An 11,115-nucleotide genomic window follows, 5' to 3' on the forward strand; every position below is an offset into this window, starting at 1 on the left:
GGGGGTGGGGGAGGAGTGGGAACGAAGCCAGGGGGAGTGGAAACGTGCGGCGTAATGAGGAAGAGGGAGACGGATGAGGAGGAGCAGGTGGGGTTTGTGAGGGCCGCTGGCCGTCGGACTGGGCCGGCTTGGAGAAACGGCCAGGACGATACTTGCAGCCCATTTTAGGGTGCCAGCTTCAAACTTACCAAAAAGGCTGCGATGGTCTTCAGCGACGTAATCGACCCGGCGACCCTGGGGAGGCAGTGAGAGCAATTAGTTGATGAACATTCCTTCGAAGCCTCATCAAAAGCTACCCGAAGCGCAAGCTGCTACCACAATTCGATGACGATGCCCTTGAGCCAATACCGTTAAAGTATAAACCCGCTGACGAATCTGACCGACCACCACGTGGACGGGATAGACCGGCCACTTACGCTGAACACCAGCCCGCGTCACCCCGCCGTCGAGGCAGGGAGGCAGCGGCCCCGGGCTATACCTATGACCTACACAAGGACTGGATAATAGAGTCGGTCAGACAAGATCAATCTATGGGTCAAGGGGGCGTGCTCCAACGCGAGAGGACGGCCATCAGGCCTGGCGCGACAGGCACAACCCCACCCGGGCCAAAAACCGCATTCGGACTTCATCCGATACAGAGGCGCCGCACACCCTTTATACTTCACCGATGAGGTGATGGAGCACCAGTTCCCTGATGGGTTTAAACCAGTGAACATTGAATCATACGATGGTACTACAGATCTCCCAGTATGGATCGAAGATTTTCTTCTCCATATCCATATGGCCTGCGGTGATGATCTCCATGCCATCAAATACCTCCCGTTAAAATTAAAGGGACCAGCACGACACTGGTTAAACAGCCTCCTAGAAAACTCTATTGGCAGTTGGGAAGACTTGGAGGATGCCTTTAGAGACAACTTCCAAGGAATTTATGTTCGGCCTCCAGACCCCGATGACCTTAGTCACATAGTTCAACAACCCGGTGAATCATCCCGGAAGCTATGGACCAGATTCTTAATTAAAAAGAACCAAATTATGGACTCTCCGAACGCCGAAGCCCTCGCGGCCTTTAAACACAACGTCCGAGACGAGTGGCTCGCCCGACACCTCGGCCAAGAAAATCCGAAGTCCATGGCAGCCCTTACCGCACTTATGACCCACTTTTGCGCGGGAGAGGATAACTGGCTAGCTCGCAGAAGCAACAGAACCAGCGACCCTGGCACCTCCAAAGCCAGGGATGGCAATGGCAAGCCGTGACTCAACAAACACAGGCGTCGGAGCAATAACGAAGATATCGAAGACACGGCGGTGAACGCCGGATTCAATGACTCTAAACCCGGTCAGCGGAAGAAGCCATTCAAAGGAAACAAGGATGGTTCATCTAGCTTGAACAGAATACTCGATCAGCCTTGCCAGATTCATGGCACCCCTGACAAGCCTGCCAACCATACCAATAGAAATTATTGGGTCTTTTGATACGTCTCCGTCATATCCACTTTTTCAAACACTTTTGCCCTTGTTTTGGACTCTAACTTGCATGATTTGAATGGAACTAACCCGGACTGACGTTGTTTTCAGCAGAATTGCCATGGTGTTATTTATGTGCAGAAACAAAAGTTCTCGGAATGACCTGAAACTTCACGGGGATTATTTTTGGAAATAATAAAAAGTACTGGTAAAAGATCAAGACCAGGGGGCCCGCACCCTAGCCACGAGGGTGGGGGGCGCGCCCCCTACCTTGTGGGCCCCCTGGAGCTCCTCCGACCTCAACTCCAACTCTATATATTTGTGTTCGGAGAGAGAAAAAATCAGAGAAAATGATTCGTCGTGTTTTACGATACGGACCGCCGCCAAGCCCTAAACTCTCTCGGGAGGGCTGATATGGAGTCCATTCGGGGCTCCGGAGAGGGGAATCCGTCGCCGTCGTCATCATCAACCATCCTCCATCACCAATTTCATGATGCTCACCGCCGTGCGTGAGTAATTTCATCGCAGGCTTGTTGGACGGTGATGGGTTGGATGAGATTTATCATGTAATCGAGTTAGTTTTGTTAGGATTTGATCCCTAGTATCCACTATGTTCTGAGATTGATGTTGCTATGACTTTGCTATGCTTAATGCTTGTCACTAGGGCCCGAGTGCCATGATTTCAGATCTGAACCTATTATGTTTTCATGAATATATGGGAGTTCTTGATCCTATCTTGCAAGTCTATAGTCACCTACTATGTGTTATGATTCGGCAACCCCGAAGTGACGATAATCGGGACCACTCCTGGTGATGACCATAGTTTGAGGAGTTCATGTATTCACTATGTGCTAATGCTTTGTTCCGGTTCTCTATTAAAAGGAGACCTTAATATCCCTTAGTTTCCAATAGGACCCCGCTGCCACGGGAGGGTAGGACAAAAGATGTCATGCAAGTTCTTTTCCATAAGCACGTATGACTATATACGCAATACATGCCTACATTACATTGATGAATTGGAGCTAGTTCTGTGTCACCCTATGTTATGACTGTTACATGATGAACCGCATCCGGCATAATTATCCATCACTGATCCGGTGCCTACGAGTTTTTCATATACTGGTTCTCGCTTATTTACTTTTCCGCTGCTACTGTTACAATCACTACAAAATACCAAAAACATTACTTTTGTTGTCTTTACTTTTGTTGCCGCTACCACCACTATCATATTACTTTGCTACTAAACACTTTGCTGCAGATACTAAGTTTCCAGGTGTGGTTGAATTGACAACTCAGCTGCTAATACTTGAGAATATTCTTTGACTCCCCTTGTGTCGAATCAATAAATTTGGGTTGAATACTCTACCCTCGAAAGCTGTTGCGACCCCCTATACTTGTGGGTTCTATTTTCTGGCGCTGTTGCCGGGGAGTATAGCTCTATTCTTTGAGTCACTTGGGATTTATATCTGCTTATCATTATGAAGAACTTGAGAGATCCAAAAACCAAGATTTATCCCTCAACTACGAGGGGAGGTAAGGAACTGCCATCTAGCTCTGCACTTGATTCACCTTCTGCTTTGAGTAAGCTTGCGACACCTAAATCTGCTTCTGCTATTGATTCTGATATGTCACATATTATTGATTATGCCACTTCTGCTATGCATGATACTTATGATGAAACTACTTCTATGCTTGATACAGCTGTGCCACTTGGTGAATTTCTTGATGAACAACTTGCTAGGGCTAGAGAGAATGAAATTATTGAAACTGATAATACTGATGAAAGTGATTATGAAGGCTCTCCTAATAAATATGAATTACATGTTGTGCCTGAGGGCTATGTTATGGATGAAGAAACTAAAAGAGACTTTCTTCCTTGCAATGATAGAAGTGGTCTTAAGAAATTATTAGCTAAGCTTAAACAAAAATCTCTGAATGCTAGAATGAAATATGATCCTGCTTACACTACTAGGAAAAACACTACCAGTAGCGTAGGTTTTTTGCATACCAGTAGCGCGTGCACCCGCGCTACTGCTACGACGCTACATCTAAATTTTAGCAGTAGCGTGTTTTTTACCCCATGCTACAGCTAAAAAAGTTACTAGTAGCGTGTTCCACCCACGCTACTGCTATTACGTACACGCGCTACCAGTAATGAAATAGTAGTAGCGTAGGTAAACTACAAACGCTACTAGTATCTTATATACTAGTAGCGCCCAGTTTCCTCCCCACGCTACTAGTAACTTATTAGGAATTAAAAAAAATAAAATGAAGCAATTCCATTTTGTCACACAATTGTCGTATCTACCATCACACAATTTCTCATTGTAGCTAGCGGCAACTCATGTACAATTCCTATCACATAGTGTTGTGTGCCTAGTCAATGTGCGAAGCCTGCCTGGCTTGATCACGTGGCCTGCAGCTGCGACGGAACACACTGAGCAGCCTTGCGAGCCACACCTGACCGACGACGGTCGCCGCCTTGAGTTGTGACGCTGTCACGTCCCTTGCCCTGACCCTCAGCTCTAGCAGGCCTTGATCGATGTCGTGCTCGTGCCTCACCACCAGCGGATGAAGGAATCCATCGGCAGCCACGACACCATCGGTCCACAAGCCTCTCGACGGCCGTCAGCTTCGCCACCACAAGCCTGCAGCATTACCAGCAAAGATTTAGAAACTTCAGATTCTTTAGAAGAATGACACGGAAAAAAATGCGGTACATGTCGATGCCAATGTGCTACAATTTTTTTCCAAGATTCTTATTTAAGCCATAATGCACAACTTAACTACACACTGAAGCAGCACATAGCTACTTCCATGACAAAAGATAACACAGAAGATTAGAAGCAATTCTGTTGTGTTGGAAGCCCTAAAAAGAAACAGCACCTACGAAGCACATAAGGAGTTAGGGGCATAATTCTTTCGGTAATTTTCTATCTATCCATTTTTCTAAGTAGTCACTTCAATACCTTGATATCTTTGACGTTTTCAAAGATAACAAAGTCCATGAATCTACTGTTGGTAGAGCATAGTGACTATACAAACTGAAGCCTGAACATATATACCTGCCAGTTCATAGACTTGACAAATGAATTTTGAAGTTAATGGGCTTTTCCTCTTTCCTGAAGAAATCATTTGGTCCGCTCTTTGTTGGTACTACTTAGAAGAATTAGAACTACAAAAAAATGGCATCACTGAACAAGGGTAGATAGACAAGTTCTATCTTTTGTCCTCAAGTGAGAATTTAATTTATTAAGAAAATACTAAAATTAGGTTTCATATATACACATAGCAGGAATTTACAGGAGAGTATAGCAGTAGCATCAAAACCAAAACAGTAAGAATGACGTCAAAACTGGAGATTCGGTAAAAAGAGTCATGTGAAAATGCTTACTGAGGACCAGATACTTACAACTTTGCATAGCCCTTTAGACCAAAGGCAAGGGCTTTGTCATAAAACCGTTGCACAAGCTTACGGGCAATAAATCTGTCACATACCTACAAAGCTGAAGTTAAATGACAAAATACAATGATTCTAAGTGCTGAATTGGTGTTGCACTGACACAATGATGCTAAGTGCGGAGTTTGGTGTTGCTCTGTAGAAGCAATTGGGTAAAGTAGGTTGTACAGAAGAGAAGCCCTGCCATTCTATCGAAATGATTTTGTTACGAATCAAAAGAGGAGGTTGAGAATTTGTAATACCATAGTTACTATATTATCACATAAACTGCCCACTACCCAAGGAATTCCTAAAAAAGGTATCGTCATGTTTCTAATGCTGGCACCAATACCCACACTAGGAAAAGGGAGAACTGCAGTGTTTGTCCATTATAAACAATTGAAGAAACAAAGTAATAAACAGGATCACGGGAACAAACTTGCATATATAGTATTATTTGATAAAGTTTCTATGATTCAGGCAAACATTCTAAAAAGTGCATTAAGCAGACCTTTATAAATTCCTCAAAAGAGAACTCCTTGGCCAAATCATTGTTACTCCTTGTTGCCACTGTGCCAGTAGCATTGGATGATGATTCCTGCAGGATATGCATAATAAAGTTATTTGTGTAAGTCTAGACCTGTCATTGTACACAGATGTGCTTTCATCGTACAATACATTGCTCCATGGTTGAGTGCTTAACACAACAAAATGGCACATAGACTGATGTAGCATCTACTGTAAAATAATTTAGTCCTGTCCTGTCATGCATTAGAATGGCATTTTTCAACTTCACTTCACAAAACCAAAAGGTGGCTGTTAGCTTTCATGAGATGGCTAAATGGTTGCGATACGAGCCATTGCAGAGTCATTTTGTACACCAAAAAATTGACTGGAAATGACAAATAGGTTATATATGGAAGGCCATGATATGGTTCAACTCACATCAAACACATACATAATCTAAAGGAGCATTTTTCTGCAATAAAGATTGCACTTCAAAACATCTGTTATGACATTTTTTTGCTAGCCAAGAACAACATTTACCTAACATCCTCCAACGTCTTTCCTGCTTTCATAGTGTAGCTCTGGCGTGGACGGAGTAACTTCAAGTCGAAATCAGTTTCAGTTGAAGAGTTCAAGATGAGGCATGCCTCTTCCTTATTTGCAGTAGTAGATCCATAGCTCAAGATAACAGAAACATGAATACGGGCAGCAATAGCCGAACCAACCGGCACAGCTTCCATGACTGAAGCCACTAATTTGTCAAGCCGGTTGAGATCCGTCTTCATCCCTAATTTCCCAAGCTTGCTGGATGTGTTCTCCATTGCGGCATGCACAAACACCAGATCAAATTCGAACGCATCCTGGACATTCCCCTCTACAAATGCCAGCAGAGTGAACGCCCGGTCGATTATCCTAGTGTCCTTAGAACTGCTGCCAGAACCTGACTGCGCGGCAAAATCCTAAGTTCCAAAAACATTCGCCACCAATGAGCTAACACTGGGGCAATTGCTGACCATAGTAGCTCTTAGTCCCATGAACCTGAATGTTTAGCAGCAGAGTCAGCCCTGGCATTTACAATGGATACACTGACAGTAATCAAAGCAAAAGATCACACACACATCGAACCTCTCGGATAGCTTGGGGACTACTAGCTCCTGCGGATCCACCCGGGAAATTTCCCCATCCTAACGTGAAACAAATACAATCAGCATCGCATACTCAAACCCTCTCTGCAACTACTTTGCCTGGACGCAAACCCGGAGAGCAGGATCGCACTTTGGCAGGGTAGAAGGCATCGTACACGTCGAGCAGCTGCGCCAGCTCGAGAATCGAGTCGCTATTCCTGTCCCCTCCATCCTTTGGGTTGGGAGACAAGACCAGAAGCCTCTCAGTTTAATGGGGGCCAAGCAAAGCAGAGCAACCGCGCAGAGCGCAAGAGGGGGTGGGGGCGGATTGGTACCGTTGACCGCGGGGGTGCGGACAAAGAGGAAGCTGCCGGAGGCGATGGAGGCGAACGCGTCGAGCTGGCCCTTCCCCCCTCCACCCCCGGCGAGCAGCGCCGCGTGGCCGGCGGCGTACAGCACCAGCACCCGGCTCGGCTTATCCGCCATTGCTCCGCCGTGCCGACACACACTGCTTCCCCTTCCCCTTTCCCTTCTCGCTCCGTCGCCTTATTTCGGAGAAGAAAAGGGAGGGGATCCCGGCAGCAGAGGAGAAGAGAGGAGGTGGAGGGAATATGGATCGGGGATGGGTGCGGTGTGGGGTTGAACTGGGACGGTTGGTGGGGTGGGTAATGGATCGGGGGTGGTCCGGTGTGGGACTGACGGACTGTGCTAGCGGTAGCGCAGGGTGTCTCACCGGCACTACGGTTATCCCATTAGCAGTGGAGTAGGTTTACGACCCACGCTATTGTTATGGTTTGTCCGCGGGGCACGGTCGAGAATTATTTACCAGTAGCGTGTCCCAAAGAAACCAACGGTGTTGCTAAGCCATACCAGTAGCGTGCTTTGTACCCAGCGCTACTGGTAATTACCAGTAGCGTGGGGACACAAACAAACACTACTGGTAAACTTCTATGTATAAGCATTTTCCTAGTAGTGTTATGCTACTTCATCTATCTTTGTTACTGATAAGGATTATGAATTCTCTATTGATCCTGATATAATTACTTTGGTTGAATATGATCCTTTTTATGGCTATGAATCTGAAACTGTTGTGGCACATCTTACTAAATTAAATGATATAGCCACCCTGTTCACTAATGATGAGAGAACTCGCTACTTTTATATTCTTAAAATATTTCCGTTCTCATTAAAGGGTGATGCTAAGATATGGTTTAATTCTCTTGATCCTGGTTGTGTGCGTAGTCCCCAGGATATGATTTATTACTTCTCTGCTAAATATTTCCCTGCTCATAAGAAATAAGCTGCCTTAAGGGATATATATAATTTTGTGCAAATTGAAGAAGAGAGTCTCCCACAAGCTTGGGGGAGGCTTCTCCAATTACTTAATGCTTTGCCTGATCACCCTCTTAACAAAAATGAAATACTTGATATCTTTTATAATGGACTAACCAATGCTTCTAGAGATTACCTGGATAGTTGTGTTGGTTCTGTTTTTAGGGAAAGAACATCGGATGAAGCTAAAATTCTATTGAATAATATGTTGACAAATGAAAATAATTGGACACTTCCTGAGCCAACTCCCGAGCCTATTCCTAAACCAACTCCGAAGAAAAGGGGTGTTCTATTTCTCAGTCCTGAAGATATGCAAGAGGCAAAGAAATCCATGAAAGAAAAGGGTATTAAAGCTGAAGATGTTAAGAATTTACCTCCTATTGAAGAAATACATGGTCTTAATTTACCGCATGTTGAAGAAATATATGGTTTTAATCCATCACCTATTGAAGAAACACATGGTCTTGATAACCCGACACAGGTAGTAAAGGTAAATTCTCTCTATAGATATGATAAAGCTGAAATCCCATTTACTAAGTTTGCTAGCCCATGCTTAGATGAGTTTGATAAATTTATGGTTAAGCAAGAAGAATGATAACCCACAAGTATAGGGGATCACAACAGCTTTCGAGGGTAGAGTATTCAACCCAAATTTATCGATTTGACACAAGGGGAGCCAAAGAATATTCTCAAGTATTAGCAGCTGAGTTGTCAATTCAACCACACCTGGAAACTTAGTATCTGCAGCAAAGTGTTTAGTAGCAAAGTAATATGATAGTGGTGGTAGCGGAAACAAAAGTAAAGACAACAAAAGTAATGTTTTTGGTATTTTGTAGTGATTGTAACAGTAGCAGCGGGAAAGTAAATAAGCGAGAACCAGTATATGGAAAACTCGTAGGCACCGGATCAGTGATGGATAATTATGCCGGATGCGGTTCATCATGTAACACTCATAACATAGGGTGACACAGAACTAGCTCCAATTCATCAATGCAATGTAGGCATGTATTGCGTATATAGTCATACATGCTTATGGAAAATAACTTGCATGACATCTTTTGTCCTACCCTCCCGTGGCAGCGGGGTCCTATTGGAAACTAAGGGATATTAAGGCCTCCTTTTAATAGAGAACCGAAACAAAACATTAGCACATAGTGAATACATGAACTCCTCAAACTATAGTCATCACCAGGAGTGGTCCCAATTATCGTCACTTCGGGGTTGCCGGATCATAACACATAGTAGGTGACTATAGACTTGCAAGATAGGATCAAGAACTCACATATATTCATGAAAACATAATAGGTTCAGATCTGAAATCATGGCACTCGGGCCTAGTGACAAGCATTAAGCATAGCAAAGTCATAGCAACATCAATCTCAGAACATAAGGGATACTAGGGATCAAACCCTAACAAAACTAATTCGATTACATGATAAATCTCATCCAACCCATCACCGTCCAGCAAGCCTACGATGGAATTACTCACGCACGGCGGTGAGCATCATGAAATTGGTGATGGAGGATGGTTGATGATGACGACGACGACGAATCCCCCTCTCCGGAGCCCCGAACGGACTCCAGATCAGCCCTCCCGAGAGGTTTTAGGGCTTGGCGGTGGCTCCGTATCGTCAAACGCGATGATTTCTTCTCTCTGATTTTTCTCTCATCAAAACTCAATATATGGAGGTGGAGTTGGAGTTAGAGACGCAACAGGGGGCCCATGAGGTAGGGGGGTGCGCCTTAGGGGGGGCACCCTCGTGAGAAGGGTGTGGCCCCCCTGGTCTTCATCTTTGGCGAGGATTTTTTATTGTTTTTTCTAAGATGTTCCGTGGAGTTTCAGGTCATTCCGAGAATATTTTTTTCTGCACATAAAACAACACCATGGTAATTCTGCTGAAAACAACATCAGTCCAGATTAGTTCCATTCAAATCATACAAGTTAGAGTCCAATACAAGGGCAAAAGTGTTTGGAAAAGTAGATACGACGGAGACGTATCAACTCCCCCAAGCTTAAACCCTTGCTTGTCCTCAAGAAATTCAGTTGACAAACTGAAAGAAAGAAAGAAAAACTTTTACAAACTCTGTTTGCTCTTGTTGTTGTAACTATGTCAAGCCAGCATTCAAGTTTTCAGCATAGATCATAACTAACCACATTTGCAATAATTCTCAGGTCTCACAATTACTCATATCAATAGCATAATCAACTAGCAAGTCATAATAATAAACCTCGGATGACAACACTTTCTCAAAACAATCATAATATGATATAACGAGATGGTATCTCGCTAGCCCTTTCTGAGACCGCAAAACATAAATGCAGAGCACCTTGAAAGATCAAGGACTGACTAGACATTGTAATTCATGATAAAAGAGATCCAATCATAGTCATACCCAATATAAATTAACAATGATGAATGCAAATGACAACTGTGCTCTCTAGCTAGTGCTTTTTAATAAGAGGGTGATGACTCAACATAAAAGTAAATGGATAGGCCCTTCGCGGAGGGAAGCAGGGATTTGTAGAGGTGCCAGAGCTCGGTTTTGAAATAGAGATAAATTGTATTTTGAGCGATATACTTTCATTGTCAACGTAACAACTAAGAGATGGCGATATCTTCCATGCTAAACACATTATAGGCGGTTCCCAAACAGAATGGTAAAGTTTATACCCCCCCCCCTCCACCAACAAGCATCAATCCATGGCTTGCTCGAAACAACGAGTGCCTCCAACATACATCAGGTCCTAGGGGGAGTTTTGTTTGCAATTATTTTTGATTTAGTTTGCATAAAGCATGGGACTGGGCATCCCGGTGACCAGCCATTTTCTCGTGAGTGAGGAGCGGAGTCCGCTCCTCTTGGGAATACCCGCCTAACACGGAAGATAAGGACAACCTTTGTTGATACATGAGCTATTCGAGCATACAAAACAGAATGTTTATTTGAAGGTTTAGAGTTTGGCACATACAAATTTACTTGGAACGGCAGGTAGATACCGCATAAAGGAAGGTATAGTGGACTCATCTGGAATAACTTTGGGGTTTAAGGGATTGGATGCACAAGCAGTATTCCCGCTTAGTACAAGTGAAGGCTAGCAAAAGACTGGGAAGCGACCAACTAGAGAGAGACAACAGCCATGTACATGCATTAAAATTAATAAACATTGGATGCAAGCATGAGTAGGATATAATCCACCATGAACATAAATATCGTGAAGGCTATGTTGATTTGTTTCAACTACATGCG

The 11,115-nt window shown here is 44.0% G+C and overlaps 1 pseudogene; it reads right to left on the reverse strand.

Moving 5' to 3' along the window:
* Window positions 1–3,874: 3,874 nt before the first annotated feature.
* On the reverse strand, window positions 3,875–7,023 carry LOC125534472 (uncharacterized; annotated as a pseudogene).
* Window positions 7,024–11,115: the final 4,092 nt, after the last annotated feature.

This window comes from Triticum urartu, chromosome 2A (genome assembly GCF_056163025.1).
Source record: "Triticum urartu cultivar PI428250 chromosome 2A, HENAU_Tu73, whole genome shotgun sequence".
NCBI classification, from domain to species: Eukaryota; Viridiplantae; Streptophyta; class Magnoliopsida; order Poales; family Poaceae; genus Triticum; species Triticum urartu.